Here is a 27,367-nt window from a genome sequence, read left to right as displayed (position 1 = left end):
CCCGTAATCCTGCAACATCTTTGGACTGTGGGAGGAAACTGGCGCACCTGGAGGAAACCCACACAAAAATGGGGAGAAAGTGCAAAATCCACACAGTCACCCAAGGCTGGAATTGAAAATGAAAATTGCTTATTGTCACAAGTAGGCTTCAATGAAGTTACTGTGAAAAGCCCCTAGTCGCAACATTCCGGCGCCTGTTCGGGGAGGCTGGTACGGGAATTGAACCGTGCTACTGGCCTGCCTTGGTCTGCATTCAAAGCCAGCTATTTAGCCCTGTGCTAAACCAGCCCCTCTATTGAACAATTGAACAAGAGTCCTTGGAGCTGTGGGGCAGCAGTGCTAATCACTGTGTCACCATGCCAGTTTCCTCTTCAAATTTTCATTTCCTCTTCAAATTTCCGTAGATTCTTCAAATTATGGCACAAATTGGGAGAATGTTCCTTTGGTTCCAATTGAACACCAGCTTAATTAGTTAGGGTAAGCAAGTAATTATCATGACACTTGTAACTGTGGGACCAGGACCATCACTAGTCTTTTGAGAATGAACTTGTGGGGTGCCGGTGAAAGAAAAGTCCGACATTACATTACCTTTTTTTGTCAGCTGCCTTTGCATTCGGCTAGCAGGTATGCTACTGGTCTCAGTTATTTGAGGCTCCTTCATTCTAGGATCTACCTAGATGAGATAGAACTTGCTGCCTGCTGGCCTGAGTTGGGAACTGGAAAGAATCCCAAAGTTAGGTAGGAATTTAACCAGAACAAACAACAAGAAATTTTCATCTGCTTTGCCTATATTGTTTAGGCTAAAACTTGACTGATTGAGAATTTTAAAAGTGTGTACAAAATCTAGCATGTATCAATTTGGGGGGGGGGGGGGGGGGGGAGCATACTCAAAAAGAGGGTTGCATTCTTTTAAAGCAAAATAGTTTTATGTTTTATGTTCTCTACATTCTCTCCTGCAGTTTTATGCAGCCTATTACCATGTCCCGTGGTACACTCACTCTTCAAACCAAAACAGTTAATTGTTTTTTATACAACATGCTCTTTTGAACTAAAGTTAGAAATTGTAGTTATTAAGTTTTAATCATTAATAGATTTGGTGACAAATGTTGATAAATCTAGGTTGCTGTCTAATTCGGAAACTCTGTGGTAAATGGATATCTGAATCATGGCACTAGTAACTATTGTTACAGACAGGGGAGAGACATTAACTCAAGCCCCCAGTTCCCCTTGCCCTCTGTTGTAATCAGTGTAGTATTTTTGAAAAGGCTCTTGTGTGTGTTACCAATCCCCCATTGCGGTCAATTTAAGAATCAACAACAGCAGACTTTCATGGATTCAAATTCGGGGAATTGTTTATTCTCTCACTCACCCCGGAAAGTATATTGCCATGTCAATCACATATTACACACCCAGGAAACATATAAGTAAAGATAATAGTTTGTTCCTACAAGTATTAGAAGCAAACAGAATGGTTAGCAGTTTACGTGTCTTTTGAGAGTGCAATGATGGAGGGAGCTTTCCCCACTGTGAAATTGTAGTTCAGGTATGTTTAGAGAGTTAAGGTCAGATCCAGATTAAATGCAGGGCTCCTTCAAAGGGAGGCCTGTTCAACAGGTCCTGTAGACAGGCATTGGTTGCTGTGGTAGCCAGAGGTCCAATTTCATTACAGGTGAACTTGGAGCTTTTCGAAATGTGATGAAGATGGCTTTTAAAAATACTTTTAAACCTCACAGCCCTTAAAAGGCAAGATGTCACAGCCTTTCTCTGCAGTTGTGGCATTGTTAATGTTGCTCCGCAGGGTTTTGGGATAAAATATTTTCAGTGTCTGTTTCAATTATATGATGAATGGTCATTGATATTCAATAGAAGGCAAACGATTATCTTTCAGTAAAGATTTAGTTTCAGTCACATGGTCAAAGGTCATTGATATCCAATGGAAGGTAAAATAGTGGTCTTTTACTCTTCACTTGTGGTTAACTGGTCTCAATTTCCTTTGTTACATCGCAAAACAGGAGTCAAAGAGTCGAGGAGACCAATGTTTCTATGTTTTGGAGTAAGCTTGGAGAATAGCAGGTGTGAAATTCCACAGAGGACTATTTTTTAGATTGTCAGAGGTCAGTTATCTCAGTTCTGGGATGCCGCTGCAGGAGCTCCTTAGGATAGTGTCCTGGGAGGGCAGCATGGTGGCGCAGTGGTTAGCACTGCTGCCTCACAGTGCCGAGGACCCGGGTTCGATCCCGAGCCCGGGTCACTGTCTGTGTGGAGTTTTCATATTCTCCCATGTCTGCATGTGTCTCACCCCACAACCCAAAGAGATGTGTAGTGTAGGCGAATTGGCCAAGCTAAATTGGCCCTGAATTGGAAAAAAAAAGAATCGGGTCCTCTAAATTTATTTTAAAAATGATAGTGTCCGAGGCCAAACCATTTTCATCTGTTTCATCAATGATCTTCCCTCCACCATGAAGTCAGATACTGAACCAGTCCATGTCCAAATGCACCAAGACCTGGACAATATCCAGGCACGGGCTGACAAGGGGCGAGTAACATTCATGACACACAAGTGCCAGGCAATAACCATCTCCAACAAGGCATAACCTAATCATCACCCCTTGACATTCAATGGCATTACCTTCGCTGAGTCCTCCACTATCAACATTTTGGAAGTTACCATTGACCAGAAGCTGAACTGGACCAGCCCATGGCTACAAGAGCAGGTCAGGGGCTGGGAGGTCTGCAGAGGAGAACTCACTTCCTGACTTCCCGAAGTCTGTTCACCATTTATAAAGCACAAGTCAGGAGTGTGATGGAATACTCCCGGCAGCACGGTAGCATTGTGGATAGCACAATCGCTTCACAGCGCCAGGGTCCCAGGTTCGATTCCGGCTTGGCTCACTGTCTGTGCGGAGTCTGCACATCCTCCCCGTGTGTGCGTGGGTCTCCTCCGGGTGCTCCGGTTTCCTCCCACAGTCCAAAGATGTGCAGGTTAGGTGCATTGGCCATGATAAATTGCCCTTAGTGTCCAAAATTGCCCTTAGTGTTGGGTGGGGTTACTGGGTTATGGGGATAGGGTGGAGGTGTTGACCTTGGGTAGGATGCTCTTTCCAAGAGCCGGTGCAGACTCGATGGGCCAAATGGCCTCCTTCTGCACTGTAAATTCTATGTAAATTCACTTGACTGAATGAGTGCAGCTCCAACAGACTCGAGAAGCTTGACACCATCCAGAACAAAGCAGCCCGCTTGATTGGCATTCCATCCATCAACTACAACATTCACTTCCTCCATCACTGATGAGCACTGGCAGCAGTGTGTGCCACCCACAATGCAGTGTGTGCCACCCACAATGCAGTGTGTGCCACCCACAATGCAGTGTGTGCCACCCACAATGCAGTGTGTGCCGCCCACACTGCAGTGTGTGCCATCCACAATGCAGTGTGTGCTACCCACAATGCAGTGTGTGCCATCCACAATGCAGTGTGTGCCGCCCACACTGCAGTGTGTGCCACCCACAATGCAGTGTGTGCCATCCACAATGCAGTGTGTGCCGCCCACACTGCAGTGTGTGCCACCCACAATGCAGTGTGTGCCATCCACAATGCAGTGTGTGCTACCCACAATGCAGTGTGTGCCATCCACAATGCAGTGTGTGCCACCCACAATGCAGTGTGTGCCATTCACGCTGCAACAACGTACCGAAGCTCCTTAGACAGCACCTTCCAAACCCGCAGCCTCTACCACTTAGAGGTACAAGGGTAGTTGGTGCATGGGAACACTATTACCTGGAAGTTCTCCTCCAAGTCACACACCATCCTGACTTGAAACATATCGTTGTTCCTCCATTGTCATTGGGTCAAAATCCTGAAGCCTCCTCCTAACCGCACTACTAGTTCCAGCACATGGACAGCAATGGTTCAAGAAGGCAGCTCACTATCATTATCTCAAGTGATAGGGAATAAATGCTGGCCGAACCCGCATTGCCCACACCCCAAGAACGAATACAAAAATCTCCATTCAGGGGGAGAACCCTGCCCATTATAATTCAATTCAGAACTTTCCAGAAGCTTGTTAGTCTGTTTAAGTTACAAAAGATCATCTGACCCTTCTGACATCCATCTGAATAGTTCATCAGTGTCCATTTTAAACAGAATACAGTTTTTAAGAATGTGTAATGTTTTCATGCCTGCACTGCCATGCCACTATTTGCTCGAAATGAAACAAGGCAAGCAAATGCATTCCCACTATATCTTTACCCACTGTGTAGGTTTGGGGTTAGCAATATTTGTCATTATATAGGACCATATTTCTGCGGAGCAGGGAAAACTCCACAGAGCTTTGGAAAGTGGCAAGTGGGACCGGTTGTGGAAATACTGCCCTCATTGCTAATATATCCAATTCTTGGTGGTGGGGGAAAAGGGGCAGGGTGTGATTTACACCCTGAACCTGAACTCAGTAGGGTTATTTAAACTCAGTGCTGATTTCAGACCCCACTTTAGCAGTTGCAAGGGCCTTGATCTGCAGTGTTAGAAATTGATGGAGTTGACATTAAGGCTCCTGAAGGGCACATAAGGTGCGTAATTCAGCGGGCTTGAGTTAAAGTCCGTTGAGCGGTGCGTTTGCCAGCGTGTTTCTCAGTGCCTGCGGTGCTGTGAAAGACCCCGCTTTTCAACAGCACTTTACCATTTTTTGGGCCTCAGCAAGGATCTCCCCATCGAGGCCAATCTTTAAGTCATTACCTGTTCTGGCGAGCTCAACTGGCCAGTGCAGGAAGACTGGTCGGGCAGTGTTTTTAAAGGCAGCCCCGGTCTTTCCCCCTCCCTCAGAGCTTCCAGCGCAGCCTCTGGACCCCCTCATTTCACCCAACCTATCTCTTTTGGGCTCTTCAAGTCCCCTCACCCCACCTCTTATGGGCAAGGTCCCCCAGGCCAGACCCTTGGCATGGCCAACCTGGCATCTGGGTACCTTGGCACCACTAGCCTGGCACCCTTGAAATGCCCCTGTCAGCCTGGCAGTTCCACCCAGGCACCCTGGTAGTGCTGGGGTAGCAGCACCAGGGTGTCCAGGTGGCAGTGCCAATGTGCCAGGCTGGAAGTGCCAAGGTTCCTGAGTGCCAGGGGGAGTGCCAGGGGGCCACTATGATCAGTGCCCGACCCTCAGGGCCCTCAACGCCCCATAATATCCCTTAGACGCCATCACGACTGAGGCCTCACTGGCAAGGCAGGTGAATCCCGGGCCCCGGGTGAGTGTCACAAAGTGTTTCAACGCCTCATCCCTTTTCCAAGTTGGGCGCGACCAGTCGCTGAACCGCGCCCAAAGTCTATATAATTGTTATGACCAGATGTTTTTTAAATGCCCTTGTCCTTTCAACTTTAAAAAAACACACTGCACATGTCAGTGAGAATTAAAAACCCTTCTGTTGGACTAATGTGTAGGTAAGAAAAAACAATAGCATATTTTGTGCAGTTTCCATTGAGCTCTTTGTTGGCAAATCTTCAAGGGCTTTCACTATGTGGTTATGAATGGTTAGCTGGGTTTCAAATGCTACAGTTATCTTAGCAAGGAGTTCTGTGTTTACAGTTTGGTTCACAGTTTAAAAAGGCTATTAAAGAATTGACCGTCTTTACTGTGAGGTCAGAACAGAAGTTTGACTTTCTAAAGGATTAACCACTTGAGGCGAGTTAAAAGCTTTGAATGAATTTTATGAATGGAAATTCTTTTAATTATTAACTGTGTAGGGGTAAGAGCTTCATTGTTTGCTGAAAGTTTATTTTTTTCATCTCCACATGGCGCATGTGGTTTACCCATTATGGATAGTGTGTGAGTAGCTACGGAGGTGGCATGGAGAGTTTATGAAGCCATGGGGAAAATAGGTGAGGGGCATCGAATTGACATGGAGTGCATGCGGGTTGGGGGGATGTGAGGGGTGAAGGCTAGGGGACTTAACAGCTTCTAAAACAACTGAGGCGTGCTTTCTAACCAGCCCACCTTAGCACTCCCCCAACTCCACCCTTCTTATTGCCGCCTATGTCCTGCCTCTAGGGCCAGTTGGAAATTTCCCAGGTATGAACTATCTACCTCGGCTGGCAAAATCTGGCCTTATAGTGTCAGTTTATACTGTACATATTTCAGGTTCTATTTAGATTTCATTGTGTGTGCTGAGGGTAGTTTCATTATGTAATGTGTTGTGCATATTTAATTTTGAATTGTATGACCCTCTACTGCATCATCTCTATGTATAAAATCTTTTCAGTAGCATTTAAAACTGTAAGCAACTATAAGCTGTAAATATGATCGCATTGCTTTCTGATCTGTGTCAATTCACTAAATAAGTTGTAATCATTTATTTTGCTCAACCAAAATGGTAATTTGCTGTTCATTAAAACGGCTTTGATTAAAAAGATTAAATACATGCTAATGATTCATAATAGACTTTAAAAAAAATATCTGTGTTGCTAAGAATAGGAATGAGGGTCCATCTGGGCCTGAGATTGTACGGACAGGTTTAACCTCCTGAAGGATAAGGTCATTTGGAACGGCAGCTGGCTGAGTTTAAAGTTCATTTGGAGCTTCCATTGTGGGGCACGCATCATTGGTAATCACTGCAAGTAAAGCAGCAGGGAGTAAGTAATGTTCCAACCATGTTGGATCAAGGGCAAGTCTTCGAGCTCTAATTAATCCATACTTGCTGAGATAGGCTTTAAACCCATTCATCATCCACCAGTTTACCAATGAGCCGGTGGTGACCTATGAACTCTAAGTGCTTGGATTATTATAAATACTTCAATAAGATATAGATCCATCAATGGCTTTTGTCAGCACAGATATCATGAAAATTGTCTGGTTATCCAAACCAGTCTGTACACACAACATATGGCATGTATTATGGTCTCCATTGCAACGCCTCTGATTTTTATTTCCAAATCATCTCCTAAGGTTTACCACGCCAATGTTTTCCATTAGAATTTGTCACAAAAGTATCTGAAGATTTTTTTTTAAAAATCCTATGCATTTTTATGTAATATCCAGTTAAATAGGTGCTCAAGTAACATAGAGGTTGAGTCCAAACCAATATTTGTGTCAGCAAACAACCATTAGACATTGTTAAGGCCAACAGGCCTTTGTTGCTAACTTTCCCAATCACAGGATTTTTCTCTCCCTGAGATACATATTCACTGTTTTCATTCTGTCTGCTTTGGTTTTTTTACAAATCATGTTCTGTGTCTCAAAGAGTGGAACTTTCCATTATTCCCCTTCCTGGAAGAAGCTTGTTTGAAATGGTGGGGCTGTGCTGGATATTCCTTTGAGTTCAAATTCATTGCACTTTCTTCTAAATGGACCCAACAACATCCTTCATAATCAAGAGTTTCCTGTAAGGAGACTTCCGGTTGCGGTGATGCGGAGCTAAGCCGCTCGTTCGGTAGCTCCCGCTATTTTTGGTCTTTTCGGCTCTTTTAAGGGCCCGTAGCGGCGCTGGCTGGACTATTCCCCGGTGTGGAAACACATCCACTGCGCTTATCTGCCGGTGGATGGACTGAACCAGGAGCGGAGCGGTCAAAAAATCGGCTTTGGAGCAGAGAAAGCTGCGAGGCAGGAAAAACAAGATGGCGGCCGGCGGGGAATCGGCAGCGTGGCAGCAGTGGGTGCGGGAGCAGCAGGAGCTGCTTCAGCGCTGCTTCAGAGAGCTGAAGGCTGAGATCCTGGAACCGCTTAAGGCCTCGCTGGACAAGCTCATGGCGACTCAGAGGGCTCAGGGTGCAGAGATCCGAGAGCTACGGCAAAAGGCCTCGGAGAGCGAGGACGAACTCCTGGGCCTGGCAGTGAAGGTGGAGTCGCACGAGGCGCTCCACAAGAAATGGGTAGCGAGGATGGAGGAGGTGGAGAACCGCTCCCGTCGGAAGAACCTGCGGATTCTGGGCCTCCCAGAGGGGCTGGAAGGTAAGGATTTGGGGGCCGACGTGGCCGTGATGCTGAACTCGTTAATGGGTGCGGTGTTATTCCAGGGGCCCTTGGAGCTGGAGGGTGCCCATCAAGTACTGTTGAGGAAGCCCAGGCCAAACGAGCCGTCTAGGGCGGTGCTGGTCCGTTTTCACCGCTTTGTTGACCGTGAGTGTGTGCTGAGATGGGCGAAGAAGGAAAGGAGCATCAAGTGGGAGAATGCAGAGATCAGGATCTATCAGGACTGGAGCGCGGAGGTGGCAAAGAGAAGGTCTGGTTTAAATCTGATGAAGGCAGTGCTTCACGGGAAGGGGGTGAAGTTTGGCCTGTTACAGCCGGCTCGCCTCTGGGTCACTTACAAGGATCGCCAGCTTTCCTTCGATTTCCTGGAGGAGGCCTGGGCCTTTGTCCAGGCAGAGAAGTTGGACTCAAACTGAGGACTGGGGGGCTGGGGAATGATGTACATAGTCCGGAGGCTTTGTCCTCCTTGGTATCCTTTCGTTTATTTAGTGGTTGTGTTTGATGATGCCTTTTTGCTTTTCTGATTTTTCGCTTTTTGGGGCTGTTATTTATTTATTTATTTGGGTGCTTTCTCGTTTTTTCACTGGTGGAGGGCTGGGGAGCTGTTCGCGGTCCCGCTGGGTCATGTGCCCTTCTTTTTCCCGCGTGTTGGGTCGGGGGGGCGGGGTTTGGGATGGAAGCGCGGGTTTTCTTCCCGCGCTGGAGGAGCAGTGGGCGGGGCCGGCACTGGGAGGGGGGGATGGTGGTTGTGTTACATCGGGGGGGGGTCGTTGGTGTGGTTGGAGCAGCCGGGGTCAGCAGGAGTCGGCTGACTTACGGAAGTACGATGGAAGGGGTTATGCAGCTAGCTTGGGGGGGGGATAGGGGGGGTACCGGGTTGCTGCTTTAGGGGCCGAAGGGTAACTGCTGGTGATGGGGGAGGTTGGGAGGGGTGTCTGCCACCGTGGGGAACGGGCCTGGGGGGTTCTGCGGGCACGTGGTGAGCCGAGGGAGAGCTATGGCTAACCGGCGCAGAGGGAGGGGGAAGACTCCCCAGATTCGGCTGGTCACATGGAACGTGAGGGGGCTGAATGGACCGGTGAAGCGGTCCCGGGTCTTGGCGCATTTGAAAGGGCTGGGAGCGAACGTGGCTATGCTCCAGGAGACGCACCTTAAGGTGGCGGATCAGGTGAGGCTGAGAAGAGGCTGGGTTGGACAGGTGTTTCACTCGGGGCTAGATGCGAAGAATCGAGGGGTGGTGATTTTAGTTGGCAAGAGCTTGTTGTTTGTGGCGTCGAGTGTGGTGGCGGACAGCTGTGGTAGATACGTAATGGTGAGTGGTAGGCTTCAAGGGGAGCGGGTGGTTCTGGTTAATGTGTACGCCCCCAACTGGGACGATGCGGGCTTCATGCGGCGAATGTTGAGACGGATCCCGGACCTGGAGACGGGGGGCTTGATCTTGGGAGGGGATTTTAATACTGTGTTGGACCCAGCTCTGGATCATTCCAGGTCAAGGACGGGCAAGAGGCCGGCGGCGGCCTCAGTGCTGAGGGGGTTCAAGGATCAGATGGGAGGGCTAGACCCTTGGAGGTTTTTGAGGCCGGGAGGTAGGGAGTTTTCCTTTTTCTCCCATGCCCACAAGGCTTATTCCCGGATTGATTTTTTTGTCCTCAGCAGGGCGCTAATCCTGAGAGTGGTGGGGGCGGAGTATTCGCCGATAGCCATATCTGACCACGCTCCCCATTCGGTGGACCTGGAGCTGGGGGAGGGGAAGGATCAGCGCCCGCTGTGGAGGTTAGATGTGGGGCTTCTGTCAGAGGAGGAAGTATGTGGGAGGGTCCGTAGGTGCATAGAGGGGTATTTGGAAGCTAATGACAATTGGGAGGTGCAAGTTGGGGTTGTCTGGGAAGCGCTGAAGGCGGTGGTTAGAGGGGAGCTGATATCTATTCGGGCGCACAGGGAGAGGGTGGAGAGGGTCGAGAGGGAGAGATTGGTGGAAGAAATGGTAAGGGTGGACAGGAGGTATGTGGATGTCCCGGAAGAGGGGCTTTTGAGGAAGCGTTGCAGTCTCCAAGCGGAGTTCGATATACTGACCACCCGGAAGGCGGAGGCGCAGTGGAGGAGGGCGCAGGGGGCGGTATATGAATACGGGGAGAAGGCAAGTCGGATGCTGGCCCACCAGCTCCGGAAGCGGGAGGCAGCGAGAGAGATAGGGGAAGTCACAGATGCAGGAAGGAACCTGGTGCGGAGTGGAAGGGACATTAATGGGGTGTTCAGATCCTTTTACGAGGGGCTGTACCGGTCGGTGCCCCCTAGGGAGGTGGGCGGGATGGACCGCTTTCTGGATAAGCTGGAGTTCCCAAGAGTGGAGGATGAGCGGGTGGAGGGTCTGGGGGCCCCAATCGAGTTGGCGGAGCTGATGGAGGCACAGGGGAGCATGCAGACAGGGAAAGCACCGGGACCTGATGGGTTTCCGGTGGAGTTTTATAAGAAGTTCTCAGATCTACTGGGCCCGCTGCTTGTGAGGACCCTGAATGCGGCGAGGGGGGGGCTCTACCCCCGACGATGTCTAGAGCAATAATCTCACTGATCCTGAAGCGGGATAAGGACCCCCTCCAATGTGGGTCTTACAGTCCGATCTCGCTCCTCAACGTGGACGCAAAAGTTGTTGGTAAGACACTGTCCAGGAGGGTGGAAGATGTGGTCCCGATGGTTATCCATGAGGACCAAACGGGGTTTGTGATGGGGAGGCAGCTGAATGTCAATGTGCGGCGGCTTCTTAATGTTATGATGATGTCGTCGGCGGATGGGGAGGCGGAAATAGTAGCATCGATGGATGCGGAGAAAGCTTTCGATAGGGTGGAGTGGAGCTACCTGTGGGAAGTGCTGAGGAGGTTTGGGTTTGGTGAGGGATTCATTAGCTGGGTGAGGCTGCTGTATAGTTCCCCGGTAGCGAGTGTGGTGACGAATGGGAGGAGGTCGGAGGACCTTCGGCTGTCACTGGGGACGAGGCAGGAGTGCCCCTTGTCTCCCCTGCTCTTCGCGTTAGCGATTGAACCCCTGGCCATGGCGCTGAGGGATTCGAAGATCTGGAGGGGGATTGTGCGGGGGCTGGGGGGGGGGGGGGGGGGGGGGGGGGGGAGCATCGGTTGTCGCTGTACGCGGATGATTTACTGTTGTACATTGCAGATCCGGCGGGGATGCCTGAGGTGTTGAGGATACTTGGGGAGTTTGGGGACTTTTCAGGCTATAAGCTCAACGTGGGGAAGAGTGAGCTGTTTGTGCTGCACCTGGGGGACCAGGAGAGGGAGATAGGGGAGCTCCCGTTGAAGAGGGCGGAGAGGAGCTTTAGATATCTTGGGGTCCAGATAGCTAGGAGCTGGAGGGCCCTGCACAGGCTAAACTTTCGAGGCTGGTGGAACAGATGGAGGAGGAGTTTAGGAGGTGGGATGCGCTGCCGCTCTCTTTGGCGGGCAGGGTCCAGTCAGTTAAGATGACGGTGCTCCCAAGGTTTTTGTTTCTCTTCCAGTGCCAGCCCATATTGATTCCGAAGGCTTTTTTTAGGAGGGTTGATAAGAGTATTCTGGGGTTCGTGTGGGCGCAGAAGACCCCGAGAGTGAGGAGGGTATTCCTGGAGCGAGGCAGGGAGGTTGGCGGTTTGGCATTGCCCAACTTGTGTGTGTACTACTGGGCTGCGAATGTGGTAGTGATTCGTAGGTGGGCGATGGAGGGGGAGGGTGCCACATGGAAGAGGTTGGAGGTGGCGTCCTGTGTGGGTACGAGTTTGGAGGCATTGGTGATGGCCCCGCTCCCACTCCCCCCGGCAAGGTACTCTACGAGTCCAGTAGTGGTGGCTTCCCTCAAAATTTGGGGGCAGTGGAGGCGGCATAGGGGGGAAGTGAAGGCCTCAGTGTGGGCCCCGATACGGGGCAATCACCGGTTTGCACCAGGGAAAATAGAAGGTGGGTTTTTGAGTTGGCATAGGGCAGGCATCAGGCGGATGGTGAACTCGTCCTCTTCTTGCGCATGGCTCAGCTTAATTCAGCTGAAGGTGCTGCATAGGGCGCACATGACTGGGGCCAGGATGAGCCGGTTCTTTGGGGGTGAGGACAGGTGTGGGAGGTGTTCGGGAGGTCCGGCGAACCACACCCACATGTTCTAGGCGTGTCCGGCGTTGGAGGGGTTTTGGAAGGGGGTGGCGGGGACTTTGTCCAAGGTGGTCGGTTCCAGGGTGGAACCGGGCTGGGGGCTCGCGATCTTTGGGGTAGCATCGGAGCCGGAAGTGCAGGAGGTGAGAGAGGCCGGTATCCTGGCCTTTGCGTCTCTAGTAGCCTGGCGTAGGATTCTTTTACAGTGGAGGGACGTGAAGCCCCCGAGCCTGGAATCCTGGATTAACGACATGGCCGGGTTCATCAGGCTGGAGAGGGTCAAGTTTGCCCTGAGGGGGTCGGTACAAGGGTTCTTCTGGCGGTGGCAGCCCTTTCTCGATTTTCTGGCGGAGGGTTAGAGGGTGGTCAATCTCAGCAGCAACCCGGGGGGGGAGGGGGGGGGGGGGGCGGGGGTAGGGCAAGGGGGGGGGGGGGGGGCTATGGGTCTGTTAAGGCGGTTTGTTTTTGCGACTGTATGTTTCCTACTTTCGTTTTTTTGTGAATTTACTGCTTTGTATTGCGGGGGGGGGGGGGGGGGTGTTCTTCTTTCTGTTTATTTCTATACCTTGTTTATTTTATTGTTGGGAGAAAATTTGTTGTTGAAAACTTTGAATAAAAATTATTTTTTAAAAAAGTTTCCTGTAAGTGCCCGATGTGTGGGTCACAATAATGAAAACTTTCAATGTGAACATGACACAATTATTTTATATGTGCCATCATTTGCATTTCTCTTACGACCGGTGGGCTGATCAATACTCTAGTAAGACAAGGCCAGCTCTAAAACAGGCCAATATATTTTACAAATGATGTATGAATGGACAGAGAGTAACGTCTTTATGGCAGCCTTCTGTCTCATAATACAATGATTTGTGCCCTGGTGTTCAGCTCTGTTAAGCATTGTCTTGTGTGGCTCAGGGTTTGCTGCAGAGGAAAATAGTGAGTTAAGATGGCACATGATTCACTGGCTTCTATTTACTCTGTACCCTTTTCTCAGCAATTGAGATTTTCATTTCAGCTTTCCCCTTCCAATGTCCTTCCAAGCAGTCAAACTCCAGATAGGTTACGATAATGCATTTGTTAGAATGCTGAATATGATAACTTAAATATATATTTATGCTAATTGTTGGGGTCGCATGGTGGCAGAGTAGTTAACACTGCTGCCTCACAGCGCTAGGGACCCGAGTTTGATTCCAACCTTGGGTGACTGTGTGGAATTTGCACAGTCTTCCCTTGTCTGCATGGGTTTCTTCCAGGTGCTCCAGTTTCTTCCCTCAATCCAAAGATGTGCAGGTTAGGTGGATCGGCCATGCTAACTTGCCCCTTAGTACCCAAAGGTTAGGTGGGGTTATGGGGATAGGGTGGGGAGTAGAACCTAGGTTGGGTGCTCTTTTGAACTCGATGGGTCAAATAGCCTCCTTCTGTAGGGATTCTAAGATTCTAATAAGTATGCCATCACAGGGCAGCACGGTGGCCTAGTGGTTAGCACAACCGCCTCACGCGCTGAGGTCCCAGGTTCGATTCTGGGTCACTGTCCGTGTGGAGTTTGCACATTCTCCCCGTGTCTGCGTGGGTTTCGCCCCCACAACCCAAAAATGTGCAGAGTAGGTGGATTGGCCACGCTAAATTGCCCCTTAATTGGAAAAAATAATTGGGTAATCTAAATTTATTTAAAAAAAAGTATGCCATCACAGGAATTGATGCAATATCACATGATTCAGTTCTCTTGCACAGTCAGTCAGCATTTGTAAGCTGAGGCAACAACATTTCAGCTCTGCTTTCAAATTCCCCGCCTGCCCTCCAGCCTCGTTTGTTTACCCCAGAAAAAGATAATATAACAAGGGCTGTAAGCAACTGTTGGCCGGTTGTCAGTGCCAAAGTCCGCTGCTTCATACCCCGCTTGCAGATCTCCTTGTAGCGTGGGTGTGGACACCCAGATGTTTGTGACTCAGTATCTAATTCACTGTACAGGAGGTCTTTGGATGTCAGCTGTCAAGTATCTCTGATGAGTGTGGTCGAGCCAGTGGAGATGTGGTTGGTTTAACAGTAATATATGCTAATGGTTAACACATTCCAAGATCTCTGAGTTGATGATTTTGTCCTGCCAAAAGGTGCTGAGGGTAAACCTGCCTAGCATCCATTGTCCAGGTCTCACCATTGTAGAGGAGTGCATTGAGGATGCAGACTTGATAGACTCACACAGTTTGGTGTGCTCAGTCAGGTAGCTGTTGTTCCCCACTCTAATAATAATAATCGCTTATTGTCACAAGTAGGCTTCAATGAAGTTACTGTGAAAAGCCCCTAGTCGCCACATTCCGGCACCTGTTCGGGGAGGACGGTACGAGAATTGAACCCGTGCTGCTGACATTGTTCTGCATTGCAAGCCAGCTATTTAGCCCAATGTGCTAAACCAGCCCCTGCTCTCTTGCTCAACTTGGGCATAGCAGCTGCAGTTTTTGCAATGCATGTTTGCAGCATGATTTCAACATCAAATGACAAATTGCTGGTGATTGTAGAGCCTCGATATGTGAAACTATCAACAACATCCAATGTCACATTCTCGATGCTAATAGATGGTGTGCCCACATCCTGGAGCATGACGTTGTCTTCCTAATGTTGATTTGCAGATATTTTGAGAATAGAATCCATATGAATTCTAAACTATTTTTTAACTTTTCTCAGAGCGTGTCACTTTGCTCCTGTGAACAGGCTCAATATGCTTTGCGGATTGGTAATACTTCTGATCAGATCCAACTCGGTGTCCAGGCTAGTGTTAGTGGGTCACTGGAGGCAACAGAATTTGCTTCTGACATTGGGGGAACAGCCAATCTCCACTCTAGGACAGCAGTCTTCTACTGGACCTGAATGGATGGGTGGGGAGTCTGAGGATTTTCGGTGGGTGTTTAAGGGTTGGGGGGCGGAATCTGGGGGTTGGGTTGGGGGGGGGGGGGGGGGGGGGGAGTCCAAGGACCACCCAAATGCTGCAATATTCACAAGCCCTCTCCTGCCCCTGTAAATTTCAGCTGGGGACAATTCTGCAACCCTCTATCCCATCTTACAGGTTTTCTGGGCGTGTTTCTCTTTGTTGGGAGATCTTCTGCTTGTGAAGTGACTGTGAGGCAAAATCTTCTGGTCCCCTGATGGTTATATCCCAGAGGTACCCTGGAAGATGTGTTGGGGGAACCACTCAGGAGTCCCTATACAAGGACTCAGTGGAATTACCCAGAATGTTTGAACCCTCCAAATCTGATCTGAAGTCATGAGACTTCAGAGGGGTCCATCACACTTACCAGAATAGTTACACAGGAATGGTAGACAGGGAAAAAAAACCATACCTAACTCCTGGGTAACTATACAACTGCACCACCCCCAACTCCCCACTGATGCCCCTGACTGCCCTCCACTCTCTGACCGACCTGACCCTCCAATACCATCTCGATACTCGGGCTCTTCCCTGACTCTCAGACTCCCACTGGCCCCACCCCGACCTCGGAATCCTCGCCGACCCTCGGACTCCCCACCGAACCCCAGACTCCCCGCTGGCCCTCGGTCTCCCCCTTGACCCTTGGTCTCCCCCTTGACCCTCGGACTCCCTCCTGACCCTCAGACTTCCCCCTGGTCCTCGGACTCCAACCCCTCAACCCTTGGACACCCTCCAACTCCCCCGTAACTCTGTCTCCCCCACAACCCTTTGACTCCCGCCCCACCTCTCCGACTCCGCTCTGACTCGCTAACCCTTCCTCGGACACCCTCCATCCTTGAACATCCTCTGACTCTCTCTCCCCAAACTGGTCCCCCCCCCCCCACCAAGCCCACCTGACTCGACCTCAGCACCCTACCACCCTGTAACCGTACCTATGCTGCCATCTGCAATCCTAACCGGCTGGCATCCTACCCAGCCTGCCACCTACCACCCAGGCCATCCAACCCAACCTACCACCCTACCCACTCTACTACCCATCACCCTGTGTCCTGCTACCTAACCCAGCTGACACCGCACCCATTTAGTTCTCTCACACTCATTCACTAACACAGTAAAAGCTATTTAATATCCCAAAGTGTTGATGAATGAAGGCTAATCAAAATTCTGCAGCTAGTGCTGTAAAAATGCGACGTAGCTTGGCTTCTTCCCTGTGAAGGAGGATTCCGAGAATGGGTCATTCTGCATTTCTGAAGATGCCTGTTTCAGAAGTCCAGGCAAGAAACACAAAGCTCTGCCACTGTGTGACCAAAAAGGAGCAGAGTGAAAATCCAACGATGATTGCATTCTCAGAAGATTCAGTCCTGAATACCAGCTCCGGCCCTCTAGGTAATTGCTGATGTTCCACGTTCATGTTTGACTCCAAGGCTTGAACATAAATATTTACCCTGCCACTCCAGTTTGGTACTGAGGGACTGCTGAACTGTCGGAGGTGCCATATTTTGGATGAGATATTGAACTGAGATCTATTTGCAAGCTGAAGTGGACTTAAAAGATACCATGGCAATATTTTGAAGAACAGCAGGAGAGTTATCCCTGGTGTCCTGACTGATGCACGATCAATTACACAAAGACGAGAGTTGGATGCAATCAAGGCTTTATCACATTAAGGTGTGTGGCCTCCTACAGCATCTGGCGAAGTGGCTGCTGTACTGGGAGTATACATATTTATACTCCGCCTACTGGGGTGGTAGGGGCCTGCTGAATTTCAGTGTTAGGCCCTGGAGGTTGCACTGGAAGTCCAGGCCGACTAGCAGGGCAGCGCAGAGGTTGGGGAGGACGTAGAGGCGGAAGCCGCTGAACTCTACACCCTAGATAGTGAGCGTGGCTATGCAGTACCCCCGGATCGCCACAGAGTGGGACCCGGAGGCCAGGGAGATTCTCTGGTTGGGGGGGTGTACCGTGAGGGAGCAGCATCTTACCGTATCGGGATGAATGAAGCTCTCGGTCGTCCCAGAGTCCAGCAGACATGAGATCTCGTGCCCATCTATTTTCACGTTGGTGGAAGCAGTTGACAGGTTGTGTGGGCGTGACTGGTCAATCGTGACCGAGGCGAGACGCGGCTGGTCGTCGATGGTGGCAGGCGATGAGGTGCCTGGGGGGCATGGGTCCTGGTAAGATGGCGGCACCCACAGGCCACACGTGTCATGGGGAAGACAAGATGGCGGCGCCCGATGATCCTGGGGAGAACAATATGACGGCGCCCACAGGCCGCACGTGGTGGGGATCGAACAAGATGGCGGCGCCCATGGGCTGCACGTGGTCCGAGGAGGGGAAGATGGCGGCGCCCACTGGTCGCATGTGGGGGGAGTCGGAACAATAGCGGCTTACCACAAAACACCTACACCGACATCCTCTATATACAATATATACATCAGTGCTGACTACCACACTGACTTATATTTATCCTTCAATCAAAATCACAACAGAACAGATTATCACATTGTTGTTTGTGGGAGCTTGCTGTGTGTGCACAAATTGGTTGCCATGTTGCCTACATCACAAAAGTGCCTACACTTCGGAAGTACTAACTTAGCTGTGAAGCACTTTGAGACAACCAATATTCATGAAAAGTGCTAAATAAATGCATGTCAACTTGTGCCCCAGGCGTTGTCTAATAACTTTAAGATAATCATCCTCACCATCAAATTTCTCCACAGGCTCATTACTTAGAATCATAGAATCACTACAATGCTTGCCTTGACCATGCCTTCGTCTCTTCAGACCTTCTTCCTTTTACACTCTGCCTGTGTGCATTATCTATCCATCGTCCTACAAAGCACTCTGAGTTGCCTCGTTGTATGTTATGAATACCGCTTCAAAAATATACATTGCTGTACACATATTTATATATATATATGTAATGGCAGACAGGAAACAAAGAGTAGGAATTAATGGTCTTTTTCAAATTGGCAGGCAGTGACTAGTGGGGTACCACAGGGATTGGTGCTAGGACCCCAGCTATTCTCAATATGTATTAATCATTTAGATAAGGAAACAAAATGTAATATCTCCAAATTTGCAGATGACACCACGTTGTGTGGGAGGGTGAGCTGTGAGGAGGATGCAGAGATTATTCAGTGTGATTTGGACAAGTTGAGTGAGTGGGCAAATGAATAGCAGATGCAGTATAATTTGAAGAAATGCAAGGTTACCCACTTTGGTAGCAAAAACAGGAAGGCAGACTGTTATCTAAATGGCCATAAATTAGGGGAGGGGAATGTGCAACGAGACCTGGATGTCCTTGTACACCAGTCACTTAAGGTGAGCATGCAGGTACAGCAGGCGGTAAAGAAGGCAAACGGTGGGCGGGATCCCCCCCCCCCCCCCCCCCCCCGGGGTCGGAGAATCGCCAAGGGTCGGCATGAATTCCGCCCTGCCGTCCTCCAAATTCTCCCGCCCCCCAAAAATCGGCCCAGCGTGAATCGCGCCGCCCGCCTCGGAGAATGGCGGGGACCGACGTGACTCAATGGGTCCGGGGCTCCCCGAATTTTCAGGCCCACAATGGGCCGAAGTCCCGCCCGTTTTTTGTCTGTCCCGCCGGCGTAAATTAGAGTAGGTCCCTTACCGGTGGGACCTGGCGGCGCGGACGGTCTCCGGGGTTCTTGTGGGGACGCGGGGGGATATGTCCCCGGGAGGTGCCCCCACGGTGTCCTGGCCCGTGATTGGGGCCTGCCAATCCGCGGGCAGGCCTGTGCTGTGGGGGCACTCCATCCTTCCGCACCGGAGGCTGTACCGATCCCCCATTCCCGGTGCGGAAGCGAATCCCTCTGCGCATGCGTGGGGATGACGACAGCACACTCTGGTGCTCCAGCGCATGCGCCAACATGCGCCGGCCGGCAGAGGCCCTTCGGCGCCAGTTGGCGTGGCGCCAAGCCCCTTTCCCGCCGGCCGGTGGGGAGCAAACTACTCCGGGGCGGGCCTAGCCCCTGAAGGTGCGGAGGATTCCGCACCTTTGGGGCGGCCCGACGCCGGAGTGGTTCACACCACTCCGTCCCGTCAGGACCCCCCACCCCGCCGGGTAGGGGAGAATCCCGCCCGGTATGTTGGTCTTCACACTGAGAGGATTGGAGTACAGGAGCAGGGCCTTGGTGAGGCCACACTTGGAATATTCTGGGCAGTTTTGGTCTATTTATCTGAGGCAGGCTGTTCTTGCTCTAGAGGGAGTGCAGCAAAGATTTACCAGACTGGTTCCTGGGATGGTGGGACTGACATCTGAGGAGAGATTGAATCGGTTCGTATTGTATTCTCTGGAGTTCAGAAGAATGAGGAGGATTTCATAGAAACCTATAAAGTTCTAACAAGACTAGGCAGGGTAGATGCAGGAAGGATGTTTCTGATGGTGGGTGTGTCCAGAACCAGAGGTCACAGTCTGAGGATACAGGGTAGACCATTTAGGACAGAGATGAGGAGAAATTTCTTCACTCAGAGAGTGGTCGGCCTGTGGAATTCGTTACGATGTAGTTGAGGCCAAAACATTGCACGTTTTCTAGAAACAGTTAGATATAGCACTTAGGGCGAAGGAGATCAAAGGATATGGGGGGAAAGCAGGATTAGGCTATTGAGTTGGATGATCAACTATGATCATACTGAATGGTGGAGCAGGCTTGAAGGGCAGAATGGCCTCCTCCTACTCCTATTTTCTATGTTTTTATAATCTTTCTCAATACTTCTTATCTGTAGTCAAGCATTTTCAGAGCTGGATTTAGAAATCTCGGGACCCTGGACTCCAAGAAATTTTGCCCCCCCAACCATTACACAAAACACCAACTCACTCCCCTCCCCCAATCTATTAAAAAAAATCAATTGTACGTGATGAAATAGACCTGTGGAATGTTTACATATAGGCTCTTTATTAAATGAATTATGTCATAATACAGTAGGGCGACATGAAACCGTGGAGCCTGGCTTGAGGCCTCATTGGCCTATATGTTAGTCTGCGCCTGAATATATTCATTATATTTTATCTTTTGTTGCTTCCCCGATATTTCTTCCACATACAGAGGCTTTATAAAGTTGGTTGAATCCAAATTGTATTATGCTTTCTTAATGTGCAGTCAGTTTTATCGGCAACTTCAGTGGTTTTCACTCCTATCACTGTAGGAGTATGGAATGGGTAGCATTCATCTGCGTTGACCAAATTCTGGTAAATTAGATTCACGAAGAGCCTTGCAAATTTTACCTGATAAATAGGATCATATATACAGAACACCCAGTGCACCTCGGTGAAAGATGATCTTTTGCACAACGAAAGCTGACTGAATGACTCACAAGAAAGAATAACTGAGATTAAGCCCGTCTTGCCAGCAGAAATAGTGATGATAAAATCTATTTGATGTGGCAGCATTGAGTGTTTCATCAATTGCGCTGATTGAGTTTCTCAGGTTCGAACAAATGCAGCTCAAAATTAGTTTTTTTTGTCCATTAAAATGGAAATGGAGAAAATTACATCATTAGACTACCCTGATAAAAAAACAAGTTCTTAATTCCGTTTTTTTTTTGTTTCTTTCACAAAGGTCAGAAAGCTTTTTTAAAATGCATGTAGAGGCAGAATCTGAAGTCAAGGAAATTGGGGATTATAATCACTAGAGTATAGAATTTATCCTATAATACATCTTTCAGCTTATTTTCTTGATTGTATATTATGCTTTATATATTGTTAGCATTTATTTAGCATTGATGCTTTTCAAGTGAGACCAACTTTAAATTGACAACTGGTTTGAGAACTGATTCAGCAACAGGGGTTAGGATGATGAAAGCATTCCCTCCAAAAGAAATTGTTGGTCTCTTACAAAACTTTTATTCACACAACATTTTTAAATAGCACAGCGGTGTATCATTAGGAAAATTATTAAACGTGTTTGTGGCCTAAAGCTATGTGAGCAGCTAAGAAGCAAAAGGCATTAATTATCTTTGTCAACAATTTGTCTAGTGCTTTTAATAGTATTCCTACAGTGCAGAAGGAGACCATTTGGCCCATCAAGTCTGCACTGATTCTTTGAAAGTGCACCCTACCTAGACCCACACCCTTCCTAACCAGCACATCATTTAACACTAAGGGGCAACTTAGCATGGCCAATCCACCTAACCTGCATATCATTAGATGTAAAAAGAAGTCTCAAAGTACTTCACAGAGATGAAATTAGACAAAAAATGGATGACAAGTCAAAGCAGGACATATTAAGAAGGGTCACCTGTGGTTCAAAACACTTTAGAGAGACCAGGGACAATGTCACGTGTACCGAGGTACAGTGAAAAGTATTATTCTGCGTAGACCAGACAGATCGTTCCATACATGAAAAAATATCGGACGTATATAAATACACAATGCAAATACATAGACACAGGCACCAGGTGAAGTATACGAAGTGTAGTACTACTCAGTAGTGACTGGGCGGAATTCTCCGCTCCCACGCCGGGTGGGAGAATCGCGAGAGGTCTGCTCTCGCACCTCCCGCGATTCTCCCACCCCCCCCCAAAATGGCGTGTCGCGTTTTGCGACACGCCGCTCGGAGAATCGCAGGCCGCCGTTTTTCACGGCGGCTCGCAATTCTCCAACCCGGATGGGCCGAGCGGCCTGCCGTTGGGGACCGTTTCACGACGGCGGCAACCAATCCTGGTCGTTTGGGGCTTGTGGGGGACCTAGAGGGGACTGGGCACCACGACCGTGCTCGGGAGGGGACAGGCCCGCGATCGGTGCCCACCGATCGTCGGGCCGGCATCTCAATGGGACGCACTCTTTCCCCTCCGCCGCCCCGCAAGATCAAGCCGCCACGTCTTGCGGGGCAGCGGAGGGGAAGACGGCAACCGCGCATGCACGGGTTTGCCGTCATCCGTCGTGATGTCAGCTGCGCATGAGCGGGTTGGCGCCGGCCAACCCGCGCATGCACGGCTGGCGTCATTAGGCGCGTCAGCCGCGTCATTCTCAGCGCGCCATGCCTTGACGCCAGCGACAAGGCCCCGCGGCCGAGTTTCCCGGCACGGCCCTCCTAGCCCCCCAGCGGGGGGAGAATAGGGGGCCAGGTGAGGCCTCCGACACCGTTGTGAACCTCTCCAGGTTTCACGACGGCGTGGGGCCTTTGGGGAATTCCGCCCAAGATGTCTGAATAGATCAGTTCAGTCCATAAGAGGTTTATTCTGGAGTCTGGGAACAGCAGGGAAGAAGCTGTTTTTGAACCTGTTAGTGTACATTCTCATACTTTGTGTCTTCTGCCCAATGGAAGAGGTTGGAAAAGGGAATAACCCGGGTGGGAGGGGTTTTTGATTATGCTGCCCACTTTCCCAAGGCAGCAGGAGGTGTAGACAGAGTCAATGGATGGGAGGCGAGTTCGCGTGATGGACTGGACTGTGTTCATGACTCTTACATAGTTTCTTACGGTCCTGGGCCAAGCAGTTGCCATACCAGGCTGTGATGCAGCCAAATAGAATGATTTCTATGATGCACCTGTAAAAATTGGTGGGAGTCAATGTGAACACGCTGAATTTCCTTAGTTTCCTGAGGAAGTATAGGTGCTGTTGTGTTTTCCTGGTCGTAGCATCGACGTGGTTGGACCAGGACAGCTTGTTGATGATGTGCACACCAAGGAATTTGAAGCTGTCAACCATCTCCACCTCGGCACCATTGATTCAGGCAGGGATTTGTGCGATACTTCACTTCCTGAAGTTAAGGACCTTGGGCGGAATTCTCCACTCCCCACGTGGCGTGGGAGAATCGTGGGAGGGCCTCCCGACATTTTTTAAGCCCCCCTGGCGACCCCAGCGATTCTCCCACCACCCCCGCTCGGAAAAATCGCCGCTCGCCGTTTTTCACAGCGAACGGCGATTCTCCGAGCCCAATGGGCTGAGCGGCCGGCCCTTCACGCCCGTTTCACCACGGCAGCAACCACACCTAGTCACTGCATTCGTGAAACGGGCGCCAGATGCCCGTTTGGGGCATCTAGGGGCTCGATTGGGATGGGAGCACCGCGACTGTGCTCTGGAGGGGACAGGCCCACGATCGGTGCCCACTGATCGTCGGGCCAGCGTCCAAAATGGACGCACTCTTTCCCCTACGCCGCCCGGCAAGATCAAGCCGCCACGTCTTGCCGGGCGGCTGAGGAGAAAGATGGCCACCGCGCATGCGCCGGTTCATGCCGTCCGCGTTATGAAGTCATCCGCGCATGCGCGGGTTGGAACCGGCAACCCGCGCATGCGCGAATGACTTCACATTCTCGGCATGACGAGGTCGCTGCCGAGAAAGACGGAGGCCCACTCCTAGCCCCCTGGGTGGGGGTGAATTAGGTGCAGGGAGCGGGCTCTGAGGCCGTCGTGAACCTCGGCCGAGTTCACGACGGCCTTCACGAATTCGGCCCCTTGCGGAGAATTCCGCCCCTTAGTTTTGCTGATACTGGGGAGAGGTTGTTGTTGTTACACAATGCCACTAGGTTCTTTATCTCCCTCCTGTACTCTGACCCATTGTTGTTTGAGATCTGACCCACTATGGTCATGTCATCAGCAAACGTGTAGATGGAGTTGCAGCCAAATTTTGCCATACAGTCATGTGTGTACAGGGAGTATAGTGGGGGCTAAGTACGTAGCCTCATAAGACCCCAGTACTGAGAACTATCATGGAGCAGGTGTTGTTGTTTATCCTTACTAATTGTGGTTTATGGGTCAGGAAGTTGAAGATCCAGTTTCAGAGTGAGGAGCCAAGTCCAAGGTTTTTGTAGCAGTATCGGGGGAATACTGCACTGTTGGAGATGATAAAATTCTTATCTGGTCATTATCATATTGCTGCTTGTAGGCCCTCACTTTTCACTGAGTAGCTGCTATGGACAGAAACATAGGACTTAGGAATAAGTGGCAAGTAACATTTGTGCCACACAAGTGCCACGCAATGACTATGTCCAACAAGAGAGAATCTAACCTTCTATCCTTGACATTCAATGGCATTGCCTTCACTGAATTCCCCGCCTTCAACATCTTGTGGGTTACGATTGACCAGAAACTGAACTGGATGAGCCATATAAATACTGTTGCTACAAGAGCAGGTCAGAGGCTAGGAATCCTGCGGTGAGTAACTCACCTCCTTACTGCCCAAAACCTGTTCACCATCTACAGGGCACAAGTCAGGAGTGTAATGGAATACTCTCCACTTGCCTGAATATGTTCAGCTCCAACAACACTCAAGAAGCTTGATATCATCCAGAACAAAGCAGCCCGCTTGATTGGCACCCCTTCCACAAACATTCACTCCCTCCACCATTGATGCACAGTGGCAGCAGTGTGTATCATCGAGAAGATGCACTGCAGGAACAGACCAAAGCTCCTTATGAATCTGCGACCGCTACCATCCAGAAAGACAAGGGCAGCAGACACATGGGAATGCCCCCGCCTGGAAGTTTCCCTCCAAGTCACTCACCATCCTGACTTGGAAATATATTGCCGTTCCTTCATTGTCACTGGGTCAAAATCTGGGAACTTCCTCCCTAACAGTACTGCGGGTGCCCCAACACTCCAACACTGCAGGGACTACAGCGGTTTAAGAAGGAAGCTCACCACTCCTTCTCAAGGGCAATCAGGCATGGGCAACAAATGATGGCCGAGCCAGTGATGCCCACATCCAATGAAATGAATTAAAAAATGAATAGCATAGGGCTTCGGAGTAGGAGGTTATTTGGCCCTTCGAGCCTGTTTCACCATTTGATGAGTTCAAGGCTGATCTGTTGTGGTCTTAACGCCACTTTACTGTCTGCACCGCTCTGCCCCACCACTGTAACCCTTGACTCCCTTGTCTATCACCATTCCTACATTGTCATATCTATCAATATATTTTACATTACCTCCGAGAAGAATTACCGGCTGAGGATTCCCAGACGTCATGAACGATGCTCGAAAAAAATGCATGATCTTTCTTTACTTCCTGAATGATCTGTCCAGTTCTGGAATTGGGAGGAATATTTTGGTCACCATACCTAAAATAGAAATAGATGCATTGAAAAAGGGTTCAGAAAGGAGTGAGCAGGATGATTCGACCTTAACTTCCATAAAGTACATTAAGTGGCTAAGTTAAATTAAGCTAAGATTTGTAACGCCTACGAATATCTATATCATACATTGTTATTTGAGATTCTAGTTAAATCTAGATGTTTCAGTTTTTAAAATGAATGCCACAGCAGCTAATGGGTTGACTAAGAAGGTCTTGATGTGAGGACCTAAGTAATCCACTGGGGCCGGTTTAGCTCACTTTGCTAGTTCAAGAAGCATAGCAAGGCCAGTATTGTGGGTTCAATTCCCGTACTGGCTGGCGTTATTCATAAAGACCCCACCTTCTCAACCTTGCCCCTCACCTGAGGTGTAGTGATCCTCAGGTTAAATGATGACCAGTCACCTCTCCCAAAGGGGAAACAGTCTATGGTCATCTGGGGCTATGGCAACTTTACCTGAATGTAATTAACACCTAGCTAACTGGAATGGATTTTGATTTGTGAAGAGGATCTCTAACCTCTATTCATCATTTTCTCTGTATTTTCATGCAACAGTTCAAAATTTGTTTGGTTAGATTTTCAGACTTCCAAATCACTTAGAAACAAGTCACTTGCATTGCCTTAGAAGTGCTAGATGCAAACTGCAAAAATAATTTAAATTAAATTGCAACTGTCAGTTGCAACTTCCATGATTCTGGACTTCAATTGTGTTAAATATTCAGATATAAATTTGCTTAGAAATTTACAGCGTTGCCTGTTGTCTGCCTAGAAACAACCAAGCCAGTAATTGTTATTTTTGTTCTACCTGGGAGTATTCTAGCTGCAATAGTGTTACTTTGTTATAGAGGTATGAGGATTGCTTGAATTAATTACCCGGGAGGTTACCTTCAGCTATCTGAAATTTGTATCCAGAAGTAGCTCGGGCTTAGAATGAATGTGACCAGCTTTTCAATTGAGAAATCTCATACAAATATTACGAAAGTCAGAGAATAAATTGCACTTTGTTACAACTACAGTGAGGCTTAATGCTTTTCAATATGAATAGGGGAGCGATGTTGATGTGTAGCTGCAATGTTTTCGAAGATGTTTAAAGCCCCGATATGAATTAAATAGCAGGCAAAAAAGAAAGAATTGCATTGATATATCATGTGCCTGAGATTTCACGAATTTCGTTGCAATCAATATTTCACATTCAGATATGCAATCACCATGGGCGAGATTCTCCGAAATTGAGGCAAAGTGTTCGTGCCGCCGTGAACGCTGTCGCATTTCACAATGGCGCGAACAGGGCCCGGGCACGACCTATTCTGGCCCCCATAGGGGGCCAGCACGGCGCTGGAGCGGTTCACGCCGCTCCAGCCTCTTTACCGCCGCGCTGACCCGCGCATGCGCAGTTGGGGCAGCTCATTCCTGCACATGCACAGTTGGGCCGCGCCATCCTGCGCAGGCGCGGGGAACTTCTTACGCACGCCGGCCCCTCACCAACATGGCGCCGGGGATCTGGGGCCAGCAGTTGAAGGAAGTAGGCCGGGGGGTGGGGGCGGGGGGGGGAGGCTGGCCCGCCAATTGGTGGGCCCCTATCGCGGGCCAGACCCCACCGGAGGCTCCCCCCCCCCCCCCCCCGGTGAAGGAGCCTCCCTGCGCCCCCCCCCCCCCCCCACAGGCTGCAACCCCCAGCGTTCCCACACAGTTCCCACCGGCAGCAACCAGGGGTGATTGCGGTGATTCGCCGAGCGGCCTGGCGAGATTCTCGCGGTGCTGGTTTCGAGGGGGGGTGGGAGAATCGCGTGCCCGTGTCGAGGCGGCAAGGCGCGACTCGTGTCGGGGCGGCGTGGCGCAACCCGTGTTGGGGCGTCGTGGCATGGCTCGCGCGGTACCCCAGCGATTCTCCCACCCGCCATGGGGGGGGGGAGAATACCGCCCCATGATTATGTAGGCAAAGATGGTAGCCAATTTGTGCATAGTTGAATCCCACAAACAATAAAGAAATAATAAATGTTTTAGTTGTATTAGTTAAGAGATGAATGTTGACCCAGTCACTGGGAGAACTCTCTTGTTCTTCAAATAATGCCATGAGGTTTTTTACAATCGTCTCAGCAAACAGACCGAGCCTCAGTTTAACATTCAAAAGGCAGTATTTCTGGCAGCTCAGCATTCTCTCTGTACTGCATTGACGTTTCCAGCTAGATTATATACTGTAGTCTCTGGAATAAGGCCTGAACCTACTGACTCAGAGACTAGAGTGCCATAACTAGTTGGGACTAGTTTTGCTAGCCAATACTTCAATTCAGAACTCAAATTTTAACTCACAGTTTAACCTTATACATTATAATTTTACATTATTTGTC

At 49.7% G+C, this 27,367-nt stretch overlaps 1 protein-coding gene and 1 long non-coding RNA gene across 3 annotated transcripts in view; one reads left to right on the top strand and one right to left on the bottom strand.

Moving 5' to 3' along the window:
• The window catches only part of pik3r3b (phosphoinositide-3-kinase, regulatory subunit 3b (gamma)), a 647,314-nt gene that overhangs the window by 326,702 nt on the left and 293,245 nt on the right, over positions 1 to 27,367 (top strand). The window lies entirely within an intron of this gene.
• Positions 1 to 27,367, bottom strand: part of LOC119964551 — a 304,788-nt gene that overhangs the window by 129,366 nt on the left and 148,055 nt on the right. For both annotated transcript variants that reach the window (XR_005460321.1, XR_005460322.1), the window contains exon 2: positions 24,876 to 25,007. This is a non-coding gene — a long non-coding RNA (uncharacterized LOC119964551). The remainder of the gene's footprint in view (positions 1 to 24,875; positions 25,008 to 27,367) is intronic.

Source organism: Scyliorhinus canicula, chromosome 4 (genome assembly GCF_902713615.1).
Source record: "Scyliorhinus canicula chromosome 4, sScyCan1.1, whole genome shotgun sequence".
NCBI lineage: Eukaryota > Metazoa > Chordata > Chondrichthyes > Carcharhiniformes > Scyliorhinidae > Scyliorhinus > Scyliorhinus canicula.
This window is presented reverse-complemented; position numbering and strand designations above follow the sequence as displayed.